The following is a 27,797-nucleotide window of genomic DNA, read 5'->3' on the forward strand; positions in this document are numbered from 1 at the left end:
AAGAGATAGATACATTCTCTATTTGTTTAGATAAATAAAGATGGAATTTAAAAAAATATATATGGCTGTTAAATTTTAAATCTATCACCACGGATTAAAAAAAAATGTTATGGATAATGGAATTATTACAATAGTTTTTATACTTGTGCAAACAATAAACTTATACACATCTGAATACTTTGACAATATCATTGTGAATTTGTTATAATCACATGGTAATATTATTAATCATTATTGTTATTGTTATTTTTTTGTAAAACAAAAACGTATTATTATAGAATGTTCTAACTTTAACTACAAGTGTAGGATACAATCTGTTTTAGTCCGCTTCTTGGTTGGTTACAGTCTCTGGGTGACACAGTAATGATCCTCTAACATCTGTGTACCTCTGATGATTTATGACCTCTTGATTGCCAACGGAGTCAAGACCTCATTAATTAATTATCTGTTGATTTTACATTTCCAGAGAGACTTTTCGAAAACTACGTGTCAGTTGCTGGCAAACTAAAACAGCATCCCAGATCCAAGGGCAGTAACATATGTTTCCCATTGATAGATCTATACGTTGGTTATTTGGTATTTTGATTGATATTTTTTGTCGCAGTGAGAGAGGGTATTGTTTTATAATATGTATTCTTTTTTCCACATTCAAATCTCAAATAAAAAACAAAATCAAGTTTTATCTATTTTTAACTAAAAGATGAAAGGGTATAAGCTACAAAATAAGAACATTTTGAAAAGTTTATTTAACTTTAGAAACAATAAAATATAACTTAACTATAATTATAAAGGTTTATTTCAGTTCGTTGTAGTTCGTTTAGAGTTTGTAGTCCTTTATCTCTAACAAACTTGAATTAGATGACCAAATTTGTGTGTTTGGTTTCTCTTTGATACTTTGAATTAATCAATGATTTATGTGTTCAAACAATAAAATACTGTAAACAGAAACCCTTCTTGTCCTGGTTTTTAGTGGGTATATATTAGACTGGGCGAATTTCAATGTTCTTAAATAAACACAAATGTAAGTAAGTAAGTAAGTAAGTAAGTAAGTAAGTAAGTAAATATTCTATTTTAGTGACATATGCATGTCAAAAGTATAGTACAATACAATATTATACATCATCGAATAGCACTCGGCCCATTGGACCTATATGTCACTTTGAAATCTTAGAATATACAAATATAGTATATACATTTGATTGAGCGCATGAGTTTACTTTGATTTGTACAGATAACTTTGTGTAACTGAATAAATTAAAATTGAGATATTTGGCAGTTTGTCTTTGATTATTTTCCAAATGTGTCTATGCAAATTCAAAATACAAGGGACAAATATAACTACGTACTGTATAAATCAATTGAAACCAATATCGTGGAGATCTTAAAATGAAGGTCAGGAAATTTTGTTTCATATTTTAACTTCAGAATTCTATAAAATGGTCAATTAAGAAAAAATTGAATACTATTTTATTAAGGTAATGCCTCCTTATGTATATGTATGTAGAAGATTTCAATTTAACCAAACGTAGTATATGTTAATTTAAAACAGTATTCAAAACAAACACTTGTAAATAATTCTACTAAAGTATAAAATCCACATCTCACGATAGGTTTCATCATTCTTACACCCCTTTGTGTGGGAATTGAAAAAATACATAAAGACTAAAAACAACGGATTCTTTTAAATCCATATTCTCTTTTTAAATCTTAGAAACTTAAGTTTTCTGAAAAAAGTACCATGTGAATTTTTTGTGATAAGAAATTAATACCTTATTAATAAACATAATACAAATATTCTAAATATATAATAATATTGTTAATACATGTAACATGTATATAAGTTTGTCAATACATATATGTCTGTATATACATATTGTGTTGGTTGACACTAACGAACCTGCTCTTTTTTTCACAATATTGTAATGTAATTGTTGCTTTAAGTACAAATGTGCCCATTTGTGAGTGTAATATAATAAAATAGAACAATGGTTGACTCATCCATTAATGTTTTATATTTCTAAAATGCATATATCAAGTTTTCTTGTAAAACAAAGTCGAAGTTTCAATTTTATTTCGGAAGAAACTGTCACCTTTAGAACTGCAGAAAACAGTGACCTGCTATTCTTGCAGAACAATACAGAAATGGAGAACAATACGATCTCTATTGAAGCCAACAAAACCCTGTATAATTAAGTAAACAAAACAGCTGACCCTGGCGACCTAAACGTGTATGCGATTTTAATTATGCATGCGCGTTATTGCTTTATGAAGATCTCATCATTAGATTTAACCCTTAATACGCCAAAATGCCCATAAAAGAACATGTGATGATATAACATCTCTTGACAATGGGGCTTGTCTTCAGTGTTCAGTTCGTGATTGCACTCCACTGGTTCCATTTCAAAATGGTTTATTACTACTCTGATATTTTTAATTTTTTAACTTGTGTTGAAAAACCTTTGCATTAGCATAATGTTGAACATATTCGTTTTTAATTTTAGAAGAGCGTTAAATGCGTAATCTAATTTTATGCTCCTGGTTATTTCATTTTAATGTAAGATCCTCGTTCTATTTCATACGCTTGCCCCATTACGTATCCCTTACATATATTTATGATATATGTGGTACACCTGTAATGAAATTAAAAAAACTAACCCTAGAAATATGTTTTTAAATTACCTTTTCTGAGAATACATTGTTCTTATTATACTGAACTAAACCTATTATTTACGTGCAAAACGTTGATTAAAATATAGATTTCGGTTATTAAAATGGTATATGCAATAAAATGTACCAAAGAGGACATTTCTTTTTTATCTTTATATGTCAAAATGTGCAATGTAGATGATATTTTACAAACATATATGATGAATATCGTTGATCATTATAATAACCCAAAGAACAAACACACCATGCGTTTTGACCTCTTATTTTATAATTATACTGGTATAACTCGTTCGTTATACATGCATGTACACAAAATAAGACAAAATAAATAACATTTATTTTATCAATCCTATCTAAATCTTGGTAATAAAATTATCGATAAGATCTCTTTCTGTAAACGTATAATAGGCTGCCTATATTTACAAACTAATTAGAGCCTCGGCCTTACAGTGAGTTTCTGTTTATAATTACAATTAATATTTAAATGTACACAATGTAAACCTTAAAGGGACTATCAGATTTGAATCAATACATAAAAAAAGAGAAAAATATCTCCCTCTTTCCTCAGTTCAATAACTAACTACAGTACTTATCAATAAATACGCCGTGTACTATAGAGCTATGAATAAATGAAGACTGACGTCACAGAGCTCAGCTGTTGTATGTGATCGTTCATTCAGATTAATGTATTCAGTTGTTACAATACAAACATTGTTTACGTGAGTATTAATGCATTGATTGGAAATCAAAAGTTTAGATAAATCTTGTACTTCAAATATTAGACGTCATAGATAGTCCATCCTTATTTTGACATACATCATGTTGAGCATTCAATATATAACAATACAAAATGTTTGACTGACAGGTGTCGTTGTGAGAAAGGCTTTAACAATCCATGTCTATTTTAATAATGTCTCCTGGAACTCGCTAAAAATGGTAGCACTAAGTGCAAAACATATTGGGTTGTTTGCTCAATCATCCTTAGTAAATGATTGCATACCTCGTTGCCGTCACCCTAAGTTCCTGGAATCTGTCAGGCCTTAGCTGTAGAACGTATTACAGATTTGCATAATGCTTCAAGATATAGGTTTTTGCATTTTACATGATTAACAATGTTAACTAATGACAAATGAAATAAAGAAATTAAGATACAATTTAAAACGCATGAAAATCGTGCAAGAATTGACACTACGGTGCAATGCAGCAGCGAAGACCAGTGAAAATGGTGTATGTATTTACATTAATGTAACCTGACCTCACCCTAAGTACCAAGATTTCCAAAGGCAATGAATGTTATTATGGTTGTTCCATGTTAAAGTTTAATTATTATAAAATTATCATTTTGATTACATTTAGTTGTTTTTCATCGTTCATCGATATTCCAGATATCTATTTTACTCACCGTTGGTTCTGTATGTATTTCTTTAAATTTCTTTGGTTATCTTAGCAACCTATTTATTGTGCAGGATGACTTTAATTTTTTAACGAGTTTAAAGAATATTATTGATATTGTATTGTGTATAAAATACAAGAAATACTTGAATGATAAAAAATCATACTGTTTGTAGACATGTTCATTCACACCTACATTAACAAACCTATCACCTTCATTTAAGAAATAAACAGCAATTTGAAAGTTCACTGGGATATGAACTTGGTTGGTCATGTGATCAAATCATGTAAAGCCCGAAGGGCGTTTTAGGAGATTCGACTCAAAAAGACCAAAGATTATATGCATGTTCAGTTGAAAGATATGATTGAATTAAATCTAACATATATTGTGGTGCTAAACTAGTTATGCTCTTTGAGAATAGTTTAAAATTAGTTAATTAGTAGGGATGTCAACGAGTTCTCGAGTACTCGCCTATCGTTCGGTAACACCGATCATCAACTAAAATGTTCTTAGTGGATAAATCGTTATCCAATCAGAAAACGCGTTACAACCAAAATTAAATTATTTTAAAATCAACGATATGTTACTTTGATTGGCAAGTAGTTTATAATCAGTCTTTGAATTGCACACGTTTCTTTTAAGATGAATTATCTGACTTTACCGACAAGAATTTCGAGAAAAACTCCATATGAATCGTGTTGTGTAATAATAATAAAAAAATTAATTCTTTAAACTATGTATAAGTATTCGAAATATTCCAAAAATATAGAATGACTCTCTGCATGTCGGAGATTCACGGAGACAGTCGGTGGTTGAACGATACTTTATTGAACTCTGGCGTATCAACACATACGACTGCTTAAAGATATATAAATTGTTCGTACTATTTAACATCTGACCATTTTCAAGTTATTCATTAAGAAGTTTCTTAAAATCCAATGCTTCAAGATACATTACATCGAATTTATTTCATTATTTATTTTCAAGAACTTAATCTTGTCACCAGTGATGATTTGTGTTTAGGTCCAAACACTGTTTTACTTTCGGTTTGCCAGAGTAACTGCATAGGAGAATTGATTAAAATCAACTCCAAAATATACAAGTTTTCATGGTATAATTTTTGTACTTACTGCCACCCACTAAATTCAAAATTTACAACATGACACAAGATCCAACAGAATACCCATGTCGTCTGTCTGTATTTTTTGACCTAAGCAGAAAAAAACATTAACCAAAGTAATCATACAGGAAACTTCGCGTCAGAGTTGACCATGATTTTCTCGGCCGGTGTCAATTTCAACTGTTACCCTCCCATACAGGCACTATTTATATAATAACGCGCGTTATTCAATTTGTCTGCTCATCTGACTGCAGTTCTCTACACGACGACGTAAAAAATAAAGTCTGGATTTTTGTCCTAAGCAGAAAAAAACATTAAGCAAAGTTGTCATACAGGAAACTTGCTCATAAGGACGTTAAAGCAACTTAATGTCAAGTTTCATATCTTCGATATTATTTCGTCATGACAGAAAAGAGTTGTAATATTATTGAAAGAGAAATATGTTAATTTTTTTTATTAAAACCCCTATATCTGTATATCTAAGTACCTTATAGGCAAGTTTTACTGTACAAAGAGATGAATCTACATCAAATTCTAAGTCTACATTTAATTAATCAGGACATAAGAACTAACATCAATGGAAGCCATTCTTTATTCTGAAGGAAGACTTTGAGTAATTAAGACATTAAAAACACACTCTTAACAATTGAATAAAAAAACAGTAGCAAAAAAAATTGTATGCAAAGAAGGTTATATCATTGGTTGGCTATTGATTTTATGTACCGTGCCATTACGAAAAATATAAAAAAAACTAACTTATCTTTTCATATGTGCAAACAGAAAAAAGTTGCTTTTGTAAAACTTGTGAAATGAAGTAATAACTATAAAACCTTGGTTTAATTATTATGGGAATGATATGGTTCTATAAGAATACTTTTTTGACTGTTAAGTGATGCATTATCGAGCAAAAACTACAAAACTACAAAAACTTTTTGGAATTATAAATTCAGCATGTTTAACTTAAAATATATATGTAAACAAAACAAAATTGACAGTTAGTTGACCTACAAATTTCATAACCTGCGATATACACTGTATAGAGCGCGGGGGTGTTAAGGAAGCATATGGATTCTGAGTTACATGTAATTTCGTGATATCACAAATCTTAGTTATTATGTACATATTCAATTATCTAAGCAACGAAACGTAGACCAATAGCAAATAAAAATACTGAAGTCAATTTTTTTTCAGAAATTAGTTTGTATTACGTAGATTTATACATTGATGACGTCATGATTAAAAGTTGAATGTCGTGTGAATTTGATCGGAAAGCATTGTAAACATATTCAAAACATAACTAATCAAAGAACTCTAATAAAATATTGTGGTGTGATTTATTGAGAATGGGACATAAGAATACTAGGAGAGATGTTAGTTTTATCAATCATTCGCTAAAAGGTATGTAAATTTGCTTTTATTTCTCGGCCAGGCTTTCCTCTGTCGTTGTTTACGATATAAAAATCGACTAGAACAACACTACCCCGCATATATTGAACTTTGAATTTTATATGTATCGTTAGTTTGATCAATGCTTAAAATGAAAAGTGCTGCTAGAATCCCATGTTGTGTGTTGTTTTGATGCAACTTGCCGTTTTCCGTGCAAACTTTATAAAAGTTGGGAAGGTTTTACGAGAACTGGATGAATAACTATTGAATTAAGAAAAACATAGGATTCTAGCAGCAGTTTTGATTAAACTGAGATGTTTTGCCTTCACTTGGTATGTTTATTTTATTTTGGAAACCGCGGGGTAGTGTTGTTCTATCTCATTTTATGTTAAGGAATATACGTAAGCTATTTATAGTTGTCACGTGATAATGCACCAATGTGGCAGTAATGTACTACCCGATTTTATTGCACTTACATCTATTTCAAAGGATAATACTAAGTTTTTGATCGTATTCAAAATAGTTATTTAATTTCACGATTTTGAATATAAAAGTCAAAATAAGACGTTAAATTGCCCATATGCTTCCTTAACACCCCCGCGAGGAAAATCATTGCCCCCCTTAAATATATTTTGCCCTTTTCACCCTTGTTGTCAAAGGGCAAATTCATGTCTGGGTGAATTCAAAACATTTTTTTTTCAAAAAAATTGCATCGATTCAAAAGAGTATTAAAGAAGTCAAGACAGGACAAAACTAATTACAATTGTAGTAGGGCGAACAAATTACGGGATTAAAAAAAAAACATTGAGTGAAAATAACCCTGTATACAGTAGAAACACTACAACATATTGTTAGCGACGGAATATTTACTGTATGTACATGTTTCCTTTATAAACAATAAAATAATACAATATCGGCAATTCAGCTGTGAAGCAAATACACTTTTCTTGAGAAAACATTCATCTTTATTATGAACATAAATTCTTTGGTCAGTATAGTTACTTTCATGTAATTTCTTACGGTCCTACTAAACAGAGAACTCTAAAGAACTCTAGAGAACCCTAGAAAACTCTTGGATTATTTCATTTAAAAGGGCTAATAAATGCTTTATTATGCATGTATCTGTTCAGTAACATGTTATACTACATACATAAACTCATTAAATTTGATTTTAAACTAATTAAAGACAAATTCCGGAAGGAAATCTATTCGGCGTGATCGTCAAACTCCGATCCCGATCTAATGTCATTTAGACATTGTTTCTATATACAGGTTACCTCAAGCCATTGATATAATAATGCACGTAAAAACACAACACAGTATATATTAAGCTATCACATTTCAATGATCATATTCTGTTGCTATAAATATAACAACTTACGTACGTTATTATCATTGTAAAGAAAAAATGTATCTTGCCTTTTACCGTTAACGAATGACTCTCAAATTTCATTTGATCATTAAAAATGTATTCCTAAAGCATATTGTAAATTATTAAAACAGAAATATAGAATTTGACCACAATCGTGAACATGCCCCTTTAATTTCTTCTGTAAGGAAAAGGCAATTTATGCACTATTTTTAAAGCCTTTATATCACTTAATTAATATTTACAATTTCTAATGTCATACAGTGTATAGTGGATCTCGGATATTCTTTCGATTTCCTTTTTTAAATGCATATTCATGGAGAAGAGTTGTTTTATTACACTCAGCCGTAAAAGTTTCAAGATTGAAAGTTGATGACAAGCAAAAAGTCAGTATCTCAATTAAAATCATAACAAATCACAAACGGAGAATAAAGACACTAACGCTACAAATTATAAAATATAATTAACCTTAAATAAAATCCATATTAAGAATTATATTAATTGTTGAAAGAATTTAAAAAAGAGTAATTTTAATGGACTTGTAAACTTCTCGGGATCGAAGTCCTTTGAATAATTTAGACTCCCCCAACCTGATGTTTTGCGTGAAATAATTAATATTTACTTAAATCCAAATATTTTTAATATATATTTCGACTAAAATACAACTTCTTTATCATATAAAATGCACAAAATAGGTTCTAAATACTTTAAATATGAAAAAATCCCCAGAGTTCTCTAGAGTTCTCTAAAGTTCTTTAGAGTTCTCTGTTTAGTAGTACCCAATTTCTTATTTTCACACCGGATGCTCGTTATTTGTCACTTCTTCATTATTTAAATGTTTTCTAACGGAATATTATGATAGGTTCATAATATATCGGGTCAAGTTTGTTCAATTGTGGTCCACATCGTTTTAAGAGATCACATTAACCTCCAACGGGGTTATCATACAATTTTGGTGTATAGATTCCGAACGGTGACCAGTCCTCTTTTATGATCTTTTATCAACGAATTCAAGTGATGTAAGGTCTTCCTTACTTTCAGATGTTTGAATAAATGTTATTCACTTCACTGTTTGTATTCTTTATCAAATGTACTTGATGCACAAGAGAGATATATGTCTATGTACCCACTTAACGTAAATTCCACAATAAAAAAAGTCAATAGTTAATATGTCCATCCCCATCAAGGGTTGATAGACGATCCAACCAATGACAGTCACTGTTGGAGAGGGGCTTATGGTGAGTTCATCATGTTGACAAAAATGTCTACCAGTCCATGGCCTATAGGGAACCAGTCAACTGTAAAGGAAATAGTTACATTGTACATATATGTATGTATGTAGCTTTGGTACGTTCTAATTTTATAATTGGTATGTGATAAGTCATTTATTAATATCATTTTTATATTCTTACTTTACTTATATTTCTATATGTATCTTTAACAACCCTAACATGCTCAAAAATTATAAATCCTCAAAACGACATAGTCCACATAATATATCAATTTATTTTTAAAGTTTAGTGCTCTCTCTCTCTCTCTCTCTCTCTCTCTCTCTCTCTCTCTCTCTCTATCAATTACACGTTACTATAATTCTACCCTGGTGTCTGTCTGTCTCACAACTCAGATACCCCACGCTCCTCTATTACTTGACAATGATAAACATGAATGGCAAGGTACGCATTAAATACAGAAAATAATCTGGCAAAATCTTTAACTCCCAAAACCTCACCAGGTCAAGAATTCCTGCAAATCATCACACCTATTCCTTTGTATTTAACACTTTAAACAAATTAAGTCTTAAGGAACTGAAATTTCTAGAAAAATAATGGAAACAGAATTTCTGGTAATATGCAATTTTACACATCGTGTCCTAAATGCCCACAAAGTATCTTTGAATTCCATTGAGCAGTTTTAGAGGAGTTGTGCTTACAAACTGTTTGTTACTTTATTCAATATAAGATAAAATTTCTAAGTTTCAAATGGCCAGAGTTCCCATAAAATAATGGAATTAGATTTTCCTTGTAGTATGCACATCTACACAGTGTGTCTTAAATACCAACAACGTTTCACGAACTTCCGTGCAGCGGTTTAAGGGAAGTTGCGCTTACAAAAAAACAAAAAACAAAAATCCCAACAAAAACAAAAAAGCCTCGACTGACGGACAGACAGACTGACTAACATACCGGTCAAAAGATTGTATTGTAATTGTGACGTCATTAAGCGGGGTGTAATTACCTTAAAAGAACCCAGACATACAATTATATCAAAACATTGAGCAATCCATTGATGTATGATTGCTAGTGCTCCCATTAACATTCCCTCCTTAATAATATACATTACCTGCAGCTTATACAGAGAAAAGTTACTTACATGAATTATGTTGTTTCTCGCTGATACTTGATATAGTTTTCTGGTATCTAAAATTAATAAGAATTTGGACACATGTTTATCAAAATTTTAATACATCCTAGTACATCACTAGGTGCAAATGTTGAGAGAGAGAGAGAGAGAGAGAGAGAGAGAGAGAGAGAGAGAGAGAGAGAGAGAGAGAGAGAGAGAGAATATTAAAATTTACTATCATTCACAAACATATGCCTTATTGAGTTTTTACTTCACCACACAACAACGAGTGTTTAATTGTTTACATATAAACTTCATAAAAACTGATATATAAAAAAAACCAATACGTGTACCTGTCTTGAGGTGCAAAAATAGGCTTGGGCTAAAATTAAATTATCAATTTGATTACATTATCATTGCAATTAAATAGTTATACACATTGAACTTTAGTCTACATTCATCAAAAGACAGACATGATTTTAATGCCACAAAGTGTGAAATAAACAGGAGTCAGTATTACAGTCCATGTGAATTATACACAGCTCAATTTCAGCTGCAGATGTTGAACAAAGTGACAAACAACATGTGTGGTTTTGAGAGCAGACTAGATTTGTACAAAAACATTTACAACCTGTCAGTATCCAAGCTACCTCTATTCTACAGCTGGTGTTGCGGTAAACATGGCCTCCCGTTCATGAACCTAAACATGACGTACCCATCAGTGGAGCTAGACATGGCCTCCCCATCAGTCGAGTGTGTTTCCTCATCTACAACAAAGCATTAATTAGCTATTTATTAATAAATATCATAATGCTATCATATAATGCTGACACATTCATTTATTTTATACGTTCTTTTAAATTTTTTTAACTCAATATTTTATTGAAGTCCGTTTTTTATATGACTTACGAAACATAACTATGCAATTATCTATAAACTTAATTAATTGATTATAACAATGTAGTTGTACTTAATTTATTGAAAAATTAATGACGTGAATCTTCATATTCAGCATATATATCTGTATCATTTCCATGGTAATTAAAATCAAATCTATTTTTTCCTAATAAAAATTAAGAACTGTTACAAATAAATAGAGAGTTTATTAATTTTATATACATATACATTGCACGTGTATATTATAACACTAAGTTTAACACTGACAAAATGATAGAAATATACAATGAATCCAGATTTCTCTTATTAACAAATAATTAACACTGCCTGTTAAGACACAGACTTACCTGTCAGAGCGCCCTGTGTGTCTACATACCTGTAGACACACACCTTGTTGCCCTGTGATCCGACCCAGAGATGGTGAGTGTTAACATCATAACTCACGCTCCGTGGTATATCCATCTCTTGTGATTCTGTCACTAGATGTGACAGGAACTGACCGTCTTTATCCAACATCTGTACTGTTTTAGTTGTATTATCACACACCAGGATGTGTGACAGCGCGTCAGTACAGATTCCACGTGGATCTAGTCCTGATCCTGATGGATGTCCTGTGTAGGAGAAACGATGTCTTCCTCCACGCTCTGTCACCACTACAGCACCAGACAAACCAATACAGTCAGACACCACGACATCCCCATTGTTGTTCTCTGTTATATAGTTAGGTTTTCTATACAGTCCCCGTCCTGTGTTGTCATGGTGTATGGTTTGTGTGAGTTGACCACTCTGGTTGTACCGGGTTACCTTGCCTGTCTTTGTATTATAGTTATACATCGCGACCAGTAAATCCCCAGTGAACGTGGACCAGTACACACACCGTGGTCTCCATGTAGAGTTTGTTGTCTCTATAAATGTGGTGGTTGTTTTCATATCCTTTGACAGTTTGTTGATGTTATATTTCCTATCTATATAAATCAGTCCACGCTCACTGTTCACTGTGTGTAATCCTCCATATAAATCACTCCATGAATCCTCCACACGATGTAGAGGGACACCTGTTGTGTCTGTCAATATGAGATTGCTTTTATGATCACTGACCCAGACCCGGTCTGATGTCACACAGGAAATATGGTAGCAACGATCAACACCTGTCACTGTGAGAGATTGGTGGAACTCAGCACCAGACGTCAGTTTCAGTAGACACTGGTTTCCTACGCGTTGGTTTCCCCTCTCTGTGATTTGGATTGTACTCAGTGACTCCATCACATCCTCCTTGTTGAGTGACTCAGTCATGGAGAGCTGGCTGGTGTGGAGTTTATCAGCAGTGTCTGCTATAAATCATATCAGCCTTGTAATGCTTTATGTGATAAGTGAATAAAATTAATTAATCTTATTAAAACAGTTGTTTACTTTTATATACTAACACACAGTTTGGATGTATTAATGCAGCTTATTAATTACATTGTAATCTTAAATGGCATGTGATTGCATTTAATTTATTAATTAATTGAATTCATAAACATGTGTAAATTGAACAGCATATACCTCTGTTTTTGTCAATATTACAGGCTATCAACTGTCAAAAGCTTTTACATAAATGTATTGAATTAATATCAATAAGCTGCTACTGACAACTTGTCGAGTGTTTACTTGTATGTCTCAAACTAAATATATTATATTTCTATATAATTGTCAAAGATTATGACTCAGACTGACCTGTCAGAGCGTCCTGTCTGGTGATATACCTGTATATAACCACCTTGTTGTTGTCCTCTGATCCGACCCAGAGACGGTGAGTGATGACATCATAACTCAGGCTCCATGGTGAGGATATCCCTGATGGTTTTATCAGTAGATGTGACAGGAACTGACCGTCCCTGTCTAACATCTGTACTGTGTTGTTCCAATAATCACACACCAGGATGTGTGACAGCGCGTCAGTACAGATTCCTTGTGGCTGTAGTCCTGATCCTGATGGAGGTCCTGTGTAGGAGAAACGATGTCTTCTTCCACGCTCTGTCACCACTACAGCACCAGACACATACTCAATACAGTCAGACACCACGACATCCCCATTGTTGTTTTCTGTTATATAGTTAGGTTTTCTATACAGTTCCCATCCTGTGTTGTCATGGTGTATTGTTTGTGTAAGTTGTCCGCTCTGGTTGTACCGGGTTACCTTGCCTGTCTGTGTATCATCGTTATACATCCCGACCAGCAGATCCCCAGTGGACGGGGACCAGTACACACACCTTGGTCTCCATGTAGAGTTTGTTGTCTCTATAAATGTGGTGGTTGTTTTCATATTCTTTGACAGTCTGTTGATGTTATATTTCCTATCTATAAAAATCAGTTCACTCTCACTGTTCACTGTGTGTAATCCTTTACCACGACATGAATCCTCCACACGATGTAGAGGGACACCTGTTGTGTCTGTCAACATGAGATTGTTTCTATGATCACTGACCCAGACCCGGTCTGATGTCACACAGGAAATGTGATAACAACCATCAACACCTGTCACTGTGAGAGATTGATGGACCTCAGCACCAGACGTCAGTTTTAGCAGATACTGGTTTCCTACGCGTCGGTTTCCTCTCTCTGTGATTTGGATTGCACTCAGTGACTCCATCACATCCTCCTTGTTGAGTGACTCAGTCATGGCGAGCTGGCTGGTGTGGAGTGTAAGATATATCTGGGAGATGGCTTTCTTTATGGAGGAGAGGAAATGTAGCGCACTGAATGTTGACTGTTCATACATGTGTACATATCTCTGTAGGCTGACAATATGTCTGTTTGCTTCTATCTTCTGTTTTAAACATCTGTGTTTGAAATCAAAGTCACAAAACACTTTGTTCAATATATCATATAGCACATAGTTAATGAGATCCTTCAGTGTCTGGGCCTTTGTTAACATCTCTGATTGATAGCAAGAGAATTCTGTGCGGCAGGTTTTGATGTCACCTGTGATTCCTGTCAGGAGAACAGGTCTGTAAATGAGAGCCTCACTTCTGATGGTGTGAATGGTTCCTCTGTGTTGTTGTAGCTTTGTTTTATAACCTCCTTGTAAGCTTAAAATCTTGTGCTTACTTTGTCGAAAGAGATAAACAGGGATTCTATGAGATTTACGTCTAAACAAAGAATCACACACAGGAACTTGACAATGTTCACAGTACGTTCTATAAACATTACTAGGATGTCTCACACAGATCTCTTGTGTTGGGACGTTGTTGAATTTCTCATGATGTGACACAACATTATGGTCTATTGTTTGGAGGTTTTTCACATGGTTTTCTTTACACTTTTGACACAGATCACATGGACACGATTCACAATAGTACTCTGTGTCCCCCGGACACTTTGAGCATTGATGTACTCTATATGTTGTACTTGCTGGGTCCATGGTCTGGAGGGTCTAGGTCTTTAAATCATAACCTGCATGAAAAAAGTATAATGTCAATCAAAGTCAGTCACATAAACTACTTTCAATTTAACAGTTTTATTGAAGATTAACATCAAAGTTTAACAAAAATTTTAATTTAAACAGATGTTACTTTAAAGAAAAAATTATATTTTCTCTTAATAGATAAATGATGTTTCATCATTATGGTACTGATTAGAGAATGCTCAGTCAATAAAAAATACCCTCCAAAAATGATTGATAAGTGTATGAGAGAGAGAGAGAGAGAGAGAGAGAGAGAAAGAGAGAGAGAGAGAGAGATTGATCTCTCTCTCTCTATTCTCTCTCTCTCAGACTTTCTCTCTGCTCTCACTCCATGTATCTCTCTCCATGTATCTCACTCCATGTATCTCACTCCATGTATCTCACTCCATGTATCTCACTCCATGTATCTCACTCCATGTACATGTATCTCACTCCATGTATCTCACTCAATGTATCTCACTCCATGTATCTCACTCCATGTATCTCAAGCCATGTATCTCACTCCATGTATCTCTCTCCATGTATCTCACTCAATGTATCTCTCTCCATGTATCTCACTCAATGTATCTCACTCCATGTACATGTATCTCACTCCATGTATCTCTCTCCATGTACATGTATCTCACTCCATGTATCTCTCTCCATGTATCTCACTCCATGTATCTCACTCCATGTATCTCTCTCCATGTATCTCACTCCATGTATCTCACTCCATGTATCTCACTCCATGTATCTCACTCCATGTATCTCACTCAATGTATCTCTCTCCATGTACATGTATCTCACTCCATGTATCTCACTCCATGTATCTCACTCCATGTATCTCACTCCATGTATCTCACTCCATGTATCCCACTCCATGTATCTCACTCCATGTATCTCAAGCCATGTATATCACTCCATGTATCTCTCTCCATGTACATGTATCTCACTCCATGTATCTCACTCAATGTATCTCTCTCCATGTACATGTATCTCACTCCATGTATCTCACTCCATGTATCTCACTCCATGTATCTCACTTCATGTATCTCACTCCATGTATCCCACTCCATGTATCTCACTCCATGTATCTCAAGCCATGTATCTCACTCCATGTATCTCAAGCCATGTATCTCACTCCATGTACGTGTATCTCACTCCATGTATCTCACTCAATGTATCTCTCTCCATGTACATGTATCTCACTCCATGTATCTCACTCCATGTATCTCACTCCATGTATCTCACTCCATGTATCTCACTCCATGTACATGTATCTCACTCCATGTATCTCACTCAATGTATCTCTCTCCATGTATCTCACTCCATGTATCTCACTCCATGTATCTCACTCCATGTATCTCACTCCATGTACATGTATCTCACTCCATGTATCTCACTCCATGTATCTCACTCAATGTACCTCTCTCCATGTACATGTATCTCACTCCATGTATCTCTCTCCATGTATCTCACTCCATGTATCTCTTTCCATGTATCTCACTCCATGTATCCCACTCCATGTATCTCACTCCATGTATCTCACTCCATGTATCTCACTCCATGTATCTCACTCAATGTATCTCACTCCATGTATCTCTCTCCATGTATCCCACTCCATGTATCTCACTCCATGTATCTCACTCAATGTATCTCACTCCATGTATCTCAAGCCATGTATCTCACTCCATGTATCTCTCTTACTTTCTCTCCTCAACTTATACTATCCATTTCTCTATCAAAAGGGCATAATCATGATTTTAGTCAACTTTTATTTTCATTTTTTACTGTTTGTAATGTTTTAATAATGCATTTTTAATAATGAACAGAAAATTGAATGTCGGTCGTTGAGTTTTAAGCAAGATACAGAACTCACAAACATCTTTCATGTAAACAAGACTTTTGCCTTGTTTTTGTTTACATGGGTTCAGTATACAGGCAAAAGTTCTTTTACAAGCTGATTTTACTATCTACTCATTCGTTTTGAGATCAATAAACAGTTCTTAGCATATATCACATTCATTTTAGGTATAAACCTTGTATTTTCAGAATGTAAATGAAAACACGACCTGAGGTTTGTTTACATAGCAAAGAATTGTGAGCGTTGTATATCGCTTATAACTCGACGATTGACTCTCAAATTTTTGTAGACTATTAAAAATGCATTGCTGAAGCATAGTTAACATTACAAACGGAAAAGTAAATTTAGACCAAAAATTGTGACCATGCCCCTATAAACCTGTACCATACGATTTCTTTATCTCTCTCCTGAACATGTGTGACAATCACTGTACAAATCGAACACATCCAATAGTTTTTCCCCATGACACTCTGCAATGAGCTCAGCCGACCCTAACAAAAGGTGCTAGTTCATACCCAGCAGAGCTGTCCAGCTCCACCGTAGTGTTACCTGTGTGTGCGCTCAGGTGTGACGTTAGCGAGAGTGTTTGAATGGAATTCGTTTTTTTTAATCGTTAAGCTTTTGTATTACTGTTTCAAGAGACTGCTTAAAAAGGCCGTTTTGTGCTTTATTGCCTGACGTCACGACGCCAGGCAAATCTAAGGTTTAAAAGTTACCTATTCCGAAACAGTGCATACAGTGGGAGCAAGCAAATGAATCAATATCAAGATGAAAAGATTAACCGATGCATGTTTAATGTGTCAGCATTTACATTCATTATTGATGAAAATGTTATATGGGATGTAATAAGCAACAGCGAGTTTTCAAGTGAAAGGGTTGTTCACCATTTACATGTTAATCCTGATTAAATAATAGATTAGCCATATTTGAACGGTGGAAGGGGAGGGGGTTCAACATAACAAGTTGTTACATTGTATATCAAGGTACATGTAAGAAATAATTGGTGTTGGTTTATGATCATTGCCAAAGAATCGTCAGTTTTGATTAAAACAAATATATATTCACATAGCTGGATGATTGACTTTATTGGGGAAACCGAATCGCCAAAGGGGGGTATGACCCGATTTTTTAATTATATTTGGGTGATTTAATTCATCTTCAAAAGGGTACATAACTGGCATGCCTTACTACATGTAACAGTACATAAACAATTACCAGACAAAGGTGTGTTTTAATTTGATTCATTTCTTCAAAAACATTCGATCCAAAGTATAATAATATATATTGTTGTTACAAAACATATGTCAAAAAAATCATCTAACCCCTCCCCATGGATCACAAAAATTACATGCACGCAGCATTAGAAGGTGCAGGGGGGGGGGGCTTTACATATGTATGGATTTGCAACCCCCCCCTTTCACTTTTATTAGAAAATGTAATATATAAAACTGAAAATACTTCATGAATTCTAATTCAATTCAATTGAAGTTACAATAAGGATTTTTTTTCATGATTTTGAGAATTCAACCTTTTTCTTATTGCTAGTCAGGATGTTCTGGATAAAGCTGCCCCCACAAACTTTTAAAAAACAATGCTACATTCTGGAATATCCTTTCGTATATCCTATGGTTGGAAATTTAAAACAAAAAGAGTTTCAGTTGATTTCACATCTTAATATGACAAACAAAATTAAAAATTTAACTGTTTTGTCTTCCGCCTTCAAGCTAACATGCAATTGATTGATATAATTACATTCTTAAAATAATTTGCATTAATGAAATAATTTAAGGACAAGTGACATACATTTATGCATTCCTGCACTTAAGCGAGGAAAAGAATGAAATTTCATCTTAAACTTGCACATTACGTTTATGAATGTATGATCAGCAGCGAAAATTGAAATGTATTTCTAATAGGATAGCCTAATTGATACATGCATGCTTCAATTGAATAATTTTGTTTAGTCAGGCAAGCTTTTTGGAAAGCTATTACTTGTTTAAAGTACGTTTTTTTATGTAACTTTTTCAATTAAATGGTTGGGTGGAAGTTAGTTACCAGAAGTCTGACGTCATTTGTTTACCGCCATTTGTAAATACTATTATAAACAAGTTACTTAGTGAAAATATAATGCCAGTATACCTAGACTGATTTTAAATGTCGCCTTTAGATATAATATATTCATAATTATACAGATGCCACTGATGATATACAGATCAAAGATAATATTGTGGTGTTATGGTATTGTAAACATATTGTAGTGTTGTATTGTTGTGGTGGAGTATTTCAATAAAGATGATGTAGATGATGAAGCAGGTGATGATGACGATGTGTCGATGTTGATGATGATGATGAATGATGAATGATGATGATGATCTGAATGTCGATGACAGTGATTATTTTTTAGTTTGATATGTCCATAACTTGGTCCGGGACTACAGCCCCAGAGGAGGATAATTTGTCGAGAAAGTTAATATAAGTAAAAGTGTAGAGTTGGTTTTTAAATCAAGTTATACAGTGATTTTTCGTGTATTTTTTCATTGTAAATTCTCATGTATTTTTCTAGGTCCGTAAAAGGCGTGGGAGCGTTTGTGATTTTTTTTTGTTAAATCTTGTTCTTGTTTGGAGTGTCTCCGCTCATCCCGTTACAACATGTACTATCTCTCTCTCTCTCTTTCTCTCTCTTAGACTTTATCTTCTCAACTTATACTAATAACTTCTCTCGGACTTTTTCGACTTAATATTATTATATGTACAATTTATTTCTTTTAAATCTCGCTCTCGCTCGCTTTTTCTCTCTCTCCCTCTCTCTCTCTCTCTCTCACTCTTTCTCTGACTTATCTACTCCTGCTGTCTCTCTCTTAGACTTTGTCTGCCTATGTTTTTTGCTCTCTCTCTCTCTCTCTCTCTCTCTCTCAGAGATTTTTCTGCTCTCTTATTTTCTTTTCTCTATATATCTCACTTTCTCACCTCAACAGATGTACTTCATTTTGCTCTCTCTCTCTCTCTCTCTCTCTCTCTCTCTCTCTCTCTCTCTCTCTCTCTCTGTTTCCTCTCTGTGGGTCTCTGTCTCTTTAAAATATTCATTTTTAAAAAAGAAATACCAAATCAATAAATTGGATCATGCAGTTTTGGATTTAAAATTGATTACCGTAACGGTTATTAAGTTTTAGGTCCATTAAAGAGAAGAGGGTTGACATAGGATTCGCCTTTGGGTTGATCCTATTCAATATTGTAATTATAGCCCATAACTGTGGCATTCTGTAAGTCCTACTTGTTACGATGCATTAAAAAGTTTAGGTGCAGTGCAGTTCAGTTAGAGAACAGACTATAATTGTAATCAATACACAATTCACACCTAATTTTCAAATGTATGCATTACATGAACAAATCAAATTATATATGAGGTCATTTGACTGCTGTCTTATGGCCCATGCTTTGCTATTCTACAAACCCTGGCTGATTATTTGACTAACAGTCCCCCTGGGCAGACAATTTAACAGTATATCAGCCCTGACATTATCACAAGGGTTTTTTCCCTTGTTTGAGAAAACAAACACCAAATGGGAATGAGGGCAATTCTTATATTGTTAATATCTTGGAAAGAAATTGCTATGCTCTCTAGAAACAGTTTTTACCATAGGGCTAACAAAATGACTACTGCCCGCATACCCATTTAAGAGCTGTATACTATAATGTCTATGAATGACACACAACAACGAACTTACGATAGCAATAGGTCACCTGAGTAACAAAGAAAGGAACAGGTTAGCTGCCTTATGAACAGTTTAGAATATTCATGAATACTATACCGTGTACAATTCCTCTTTTCTTTCTCTTGTATGCTGTATCTTTAAAAACCATACTCTATAGACCTAAAAAGAGACCACACAGTTCTACACAACAGTACATGTATTACATTAATCTAAAAGACAAGCAGGAGAACATACATGTAAAAAACAAATACCAAAAATGATGTTAACAGACACAGTTAAGGATTGAGCTGTTCGGCTACTTAAGGTACCTCACTACACCTAGACTTATACTTTTTAAGACACTGCGTCACAAGATGGAGATTTAAACGTTTTGTCAAACTGTTTTTATCGTTCGCTTAGGTTGTATAACGTTGTACATGTAGCTCAGTGGTTAAAGTATTGGGCTTCTGAACCGCAGATCATGAGTTCGAATCCGCCTGGAGCTTTTGTTCATGTTTACTGAATTTAATTTTTGAAAATGTAATTTTTCATCCAAAATTGCACATTTTTTTTGCACATTGGACTAAAATACTTCTCATCCATTATGAAATCTATCTTAATCAAGTGATTTTCTGCTGATTTGAGAAAATATTTCACGGTGTAGTGAGCCACCTTAAAACAATTATGGGTAAAAATCATAAAACTTGACGGCCAGACCCAACACCAGTTGGAATGCCGGTGCCAGATAGCTCAGTTGGTAGAGGGGACTAAAAATTCAGAGGACCCTGTGGTCGAATCCCTGTTTGGTCCGTCATTATTTAACCCATTCCGCTACATGATTAACCATTGATAATTATTGGATACTAAAACACGAGATTGATAATCAATTCTGTTTAAAGTTGATGATAAGAAAAAAATTAAGTAGGGTTATCTTGTGAGAGAAATTGACTTCTGAACAATCATCATCATGTGTTTAATGTGTCTGGCTGGCAGTGTCTCAATCAATCATTTCAGGTACACGCATTTATTCAAAGAATGTTACAGTAGTATTGGATCAATATCGTTAGGATGTTCTGCATTTTACTTATATTCTGACTAGGTATGGATAAAGTTACTCTGTACATTGCTATCTTTATCAAACATGAGTGCAATGATTTAGGAAAAGATGAACAGGGGAATAACTCTGTTCATATTAAAACTGGCAACAAAAGAGATTGAGTTGTTCCCCTTGTCACTCTGTTTGACCAGTTAGACTGTTTGATGTAATGTAGTAGTACCAACGACACTTAGCTGAGTCAACCTTCACATTCGTATGTAAACATAAACTCTAGTTATCAAATCATCAATTTATTCTATCATTGAACGAATACATAGAGATTACCTCAATAAAATGTGATTAAAATGATCAACATTTCCGCCTTAAAACTGATCAGGTAGTTTTAAAGAAGGTTCACTTTAATTTACTTAGAGTTTTGTACGTAATGTAAACATATATTAATCAATTCACAAGATTAATACCAGTGTTGAAAGAATAATGAGAGATTAGCTGTACAAATTACTGATGTTTCGTAATAAAATAAATGTACATACTATACCACGACTAAGTGTTTGTTTTCCATAACTGGACCAGTTGTTACTTCCTTGAATGAAGATAAAGCTTAAAAAGTAAGCACATTATATTCAAATAAATATTAATGCATCACTTGATACGTGTCCAAATTAATATTCATTACATGTAAACTTTGACCATGTAGTTTTCAAGAAGAAGATAACTGTTAATGGATTACACATGCACAGCAATTACCCGAAGTTACAAGAGGTCAACATTTAAAATTTCAAGCATCTGTAATGAATAGTTCCTGAGATAAATGCGACAGAATTTTTGTAACGGACAGACAGACGGAGGGGCGGACGGACACACAAGGGTAAAACAGTATACCTCCTAATGGCTATTCCTTTGGAGCATGGGTATATTAATGATTGATTGTCTGTTTAAGTTATTAATGTTTCATAATTGAATAAAAGTACATACTATACCACAATTATTTGTTGGTTTTCAATAACTGGACAAGTTGTTACTACCTTGGATGAGGATAAAATCTAAAAGGTTAACAGAATATCACATGCTATGTATTTAATAAACATTAATGCTTCACTTGATTAGTGTTCAAATTAATGTTCATCACATGTAAACTTTAAGAAATGTAATAGCTTTTTTTGTACAGAAATCAAATGCTTTCATTATTTTTTATTAATTGGAAAAATGGAATCGATTTTTTTAACAATTTGACAAAATTCAGAAAAATTACAATTGATCTGTTAACTAATATATTCCAGATTATTAGGTTAAAACATATAAAACATGAACTGTAACTTTGACCAAAACAAGTATTCATACACTTGATGAATATATATTCATGGATTATCTTCTTATTTCTATTCCTAAGCTAGAGCTACACACACAAACACAAAAAATCTTCAAAAATGGAATTTCAGTTGCATGGGGTTAAACTTGTTCAAATTAATGCGTGTTTGTTAAAATTTTGTTTTCAACTAGAAAAAGTATTTAAAATGAAAATCAACGTAAGCATGTATATGGGACATTTAAATAAATGTAGCTAAAATAATTTTGAAATGATCTCCGATCCTTAGCAATGTTCAATAACTCCAAATTATCCGCCATTTTTAAGCTTGTTCTATAAACCTGAATTTTATATAGACAAATCAAATTGGTCATGTAATGTCATTGTTAAATGTTAGTTATTAACACTCAACTACAACGAACTAATTTAGTTGCTCTACAGAGACCTGTTACATAAAGGTAAAGGGGTTCGAGCCACTGATGCACCGGTACAACCGTTTTTCCCTGTGTAATTTGATCTCAACTTGTGTATTTATTTCATTATGTCCACCATGGCTCGCTGCAATTATGTAGCTCTCTCCGAATTTATATTTCTGATGTTTACTGGAGAGGGCTACAATTCCTTAGGATCTCTGTAATGTAGAATGAATAATCTTACTGTGACCAGGCTACGCTCAGGTCACACCGTCAGGTTAAACCGGGTCCATAGGACATGTCGTTTTAACGATAGAACATTCTATCTAGGTGATTTGTTGAACAATTCTTTTATGCAATCACATTTAGTGGATAATTATCACAGGATGTTAATTAATTACATCAATATACAGGTAGCAAGGGACAGTTTGGGATAAAGTACCCGTCAATATTTTTGTAAAATTGAGAGTTGCTGTACTTGAAGGCTTATGAGTGTGGCTAAAATTCATGAAATGTTTTTTTTAATAATTACCATTAGTTAGAGGGGTGTCTCTTGTTGAAATTTATATGCAATATGTAAGCCCCATATGTTAGGTACATGATATTCAGAAGTAAAATGCAAAACCTGCGGCTATGACTGTTGTGTTGACTTTACACAGAGAAATTGCAAGTTACAGACAGGAGGTACATGTAAAAAAAAAACGAAAAGTAGGTGGAGGGATATTGTAAACTATACACCGGTAAGTTTCTGACATGTGGTGGTGCAACATGCACGCGGTACAGAAGGTCAACCCTCTGCAGGGAATTAGCTGGGGGGGGGGGGGTCTAAAAAGCTGAAAAATCATGAAAAATTAGCAAAATATGAATGGGTCAAAATCCCATAAAAACCAGTATGTAGAAAATTTTACAGGTTTTGACTAGTAATTTTTCTCAGAAATTGGTAATTTGCCTTATAAAGAGTGAATTAAAGGTATTTGTGCTAAATGGGACCTGAGGAAATTCTAGTTACAGAGTTCCGAAGACATGCATCCCTTGGCTACAATGAATTGTATCAAAAACTGTCCCCTGCCACCAACATGTACACGTTTGTACTCTTGTATGATGTGTGATAGTGTGTATATAAAGGCTCAGTACTGCATAGACAGAATATATTTCACATTAATTTTCATTTACCTACCTTACTTTTTCACTAATTGTAGATGGCTGTCAAGCATTCACTTCCACTGGCCATTATTTGTGCCTGAATAAAAAAACCCCCAATTTTAAGATATGGTGATTTGTTGAGCATTTCCTTTATGCATTCACATTTAATGGACACTTAGCACAATATGTTTATTAATAATATATCCATGTACATGTGTTACTCTTGTATGTGTGATAGTGTGTATATAAAAGCTCAGTACATGTACTGCCATGTACGTGTGATAGTGTGTATATAAAGGCTTAGTACTACCATGCATGTGTGATAGTGTGTATACAAAGGCTAAGTACTACCATGAATGTGTGATAGGGTGTGTATATAAAGGCTTAGTACATGTACTACCCTCTATGTGTGATAGTGTGTATATAATGGCTTAGTACTACCATGTATGTGTGATAGTGTGTATATAAAAGTTCAGTACTGCTATGTATGTGTGATGGTGTGTATATAAAGGCTCAGTACTGCCATGTGTGTGATAGTGTGTATATAAAGGTTCAGTACTGCCATGTATGTGTGATAGTGTGTATATAATGGCTTAACACTACCATGTACGTGTGATAGTGTGTATATAAAAGCTCAGTACTGCCATGTATGTGTGATAATGTGTATATAATGACTAAGTACTGCCATGTATGTGTGATAGTGTGTATATAAAGGTCCAGTACTGCCATGTATGTGTGATAGTGTGTATATTAAGGCTGAGTACTGCCATGTATGTGTGATAGTGTGTATATAAAAGCTCAGTACTGCCATGTATGTGTGATAGTGTGTATATAAAGGCTCAGTACTGCCATGTATGTGTGATAGGGTGTATATAAAGGCTCAGTACTGCCATGTATGTGTGATAGGGTGTATATAAAGGCTCAGTACTGCCATGTATGTGTGATAGTGTGTATATAAAGGCTCAGTACTGCCATGTATGTGTGATAGGGTGTATATAAAGGCTCAGTACTGCCATGTACGTGTGATAATGTGTATATAATGACTAAGTACTGCCATGTATGTGTGATAATGTGTATATAAAGGTTCAGTACTGCCATGTATGTGTTATAGTGTGTATATAATGGCTTAGTACTACCATGTATATGGATAGTGTGTATATAAAGGTTCAGTACTGCCATGTATGTGTGATAGTGGGTATATTAAGGCTGAGTACTGCCATGTATGTGTGATAGTGTGTATATAAAAGCTCAGTACTGCCATGTATGTGTGAAGTGTGTATATAAAGGCTTAGTACTACCATGTATGCGTGATAGTGTGTATGTAATGGCTTAGCACTACCATGTACGTGTGATAGTGTGTATATAAAAGCTCAGTACTGCCATGTATGTGTGATAATGTGTATATAATGACTAAGTACTGCCATGTATGTGTGATAGTGTGTATATAAAGGTTCAGTACTGCCATGTATGTGTGATAGTGTGTATATAATGGCTTAGTACTACCATGAATATGGATAGCGTGTATATAAAGGCTTAGTACTGCCATGTATGTGTGATAATGTGTATATAAAGGCTTAGTACTACCCTGTATGTGTGATAGTTGGTATATAAAGGCTTAGCACTGCCATGTATGTGTGATAGTGTGTATATAAAAGCTCAGTACTGCCATGTATGTGTGATAGTGTGTATATAAAGGCTTAGTACTACCCTGTATGCGTGATAGTTGGTATATAAAGGTTCAGTACTGCCATGTATGTGTGATAGTGTGTATATAATGGCTTAGTACTACCATGTATAAGGATAGCGTGTATATAAAGGCTTAGTACTGCCATGTATGTGTGATAGTGTGTATATAAAGGCTTAGTACTACCCTGTATGTGTGATAGTTGGTATATAAAGGCTTAACACTGCCATGTATGTGTGATAGTGTGTATATAAAAGCTCAGTACTGCCATGTATGTGTGATAGTGTGTATATAAAAGCTTAGTACTACCCTGTATGCGTGATAGTTGGTATATAATGGCTTAGCACTACCATGTACGTGTGATAGTGTGTATATAAAAGCTCAGTAATGCCATGTATGTGTGATAATATGTATATAATGACTAAGTACTGCCATGTATGTGTGATAGTGTGTATATAAAGATTCAGTACTGCCATGTATGTGTGATAGTGTGTATATAATGGCTTAGTACTACCATGTATATTGATAGTGTGTATATAAAAGCTCAGTACTGCCATGTTTACTGTGATAGTGTGTATATAAAGGCTTAATACTACCCTGTATGTGTGATAGTTGGTATATAATGGCTTAGCACTACCATGTACGTGTGATAGTGTGTATATAAAAGCTCAGTACTGCCATGTATGTGTGATAATGTGTATATAATGACTAAGTACTGCCATGTATGTGTGATAGTGTGTATATAAAGGCTTAGTACTACCCTGTATGTGTGATAGTTGGTATATAAAGGCTTAACACTGCCATGTATGTGTGATAGTGTGTATATAAAAGCTCAGTACTGCCATGTATGTGTGATAGTGTGTATATAAAGGTTCAGTACTGCCATGTGTGTGATAGTGTGTATATAAAGGTTCAGTACTGCCATGTATGTGTGATTGTGTGTATATAAAAGCTCAGTACTGCCATGTATGTGTGATAGTGTGTATATAAAGGTTTAGTACTGCCATGTATGTGTGATAGTGTGTATATAAAGGTTTAGTACTGCCATGTATGTGTGATAGTGTGTATATAAAGGCTTAGTACTGCCATGTATGTGTGATTGTGTGTATATAAAAGCTCAGTACTGCCATGTATGTGTGATAGTGTGTATATAAAGGTTTAGTACTGCCATGTATGTGTGATAGTGTGTATATATAGGTTCAGTACTGCCATGTATGTGTGATAGTGTGTATATTAAGGCTGAGTACTGCCATGTATGTGTGATAGTGTGTATATAAAAGCTCAGTACTGCCATGTATGTGTGATAGTGTGTATATAAAGGTTTAGTACTGCCATGTATGTGTGATAGTGTGTATATATAGGTTTAGTACTGCCATGTATGTGTGATAGTGTGTACATAAAAGCTTAGTACATGTACTGCCATGTTCGTGTGATAGTGTGTATATAAAGGCTTAGTACTACATATGTTTATTAATAATATATCCATGTACATGTGTTACTTTTGTATGTGTGATAGTGTGTATATAATGGCTTAGTACTACCATGTATATGGATAGTGTGTATATAAAGGCTTAGTACTGCCATGTATGTGTGATAGTGTGTATATAAAGGCTTAGTACTACCCTGTATGTGTGATAGTTGGTATATAAAGGCTTAGCACTGCCATATATGTGTGATAATGTGTTTATAAAAGCTCAGTACTGCCATGTATGTGTGATAGTGTGTATATAAAGGCTTAGTACTACCCTGTATGTGTAATAGTTGGTATATAAAGGCTTAGCACTGCCATGTATGTGTGATAGTGTGTATATAAAAGGTTAGCACTACCATGTACGTGTGATAGTGTGTATATAAAAGCTCAGTACTGCCATGTATGTGTGATAATGTGTATATAATGACTAAGTACTGCCATGTATGTGTGATAGTGTGTATATAAAGGTTCGGTACTGCCATGTATGTGTGATAGTGTGTATATAATGGCTTAGTACAACCGTGTAAATGGATAGTGTGTATATAAAGGCTTAGTACTGCCATGTATGTGT

At 33.9% G+C, this 27,797-nt stretch overlaps 1 protein-coding gene across 6 annotated transcripts in view; it reads right to left on the reverse strand.

The window, feature by feature from the left end:
- The window catches only part of LOC136274992 (uncharacterized), a 91,812-nt gene that overhangs the window by 57,778 nt on the left and 6,237 nt on the right, over positions 1-27,797 (reverse strand). For 3 of the 6 annotated variants that reach the window (XR_010713488.1, XR_010713486.1, XR_010713482.1), the window contains exon 2: positions 24,106-24,168. The exons of 1 other annotated variant lie outside the window; for it this stretch is intronic. The gene's annotated coding sequence lies outside the window, so the exon portion shown is untranslated. The remainder of the gene's footprint in view (positions 1-24,105; positions 24,169-27,797) is intronic. 2 more of the 6 variants (XR_010713487.1, XR_010713483.1) reach the window with 1 other exon arrangement.

The sequence above is a fragment of the Magallana gigas genome, chromosome 4, assembly GCF_963853765.1.
Source record: "Magallana gigas chromosome 4, xbMagGiga1.1, whole genome shotgun sequence".
NCBI lineage: Eukaryota > Metazoa > Mollusca > Bivalvia > Ostreida > Ostreidae > Magallana > Magallana gigas.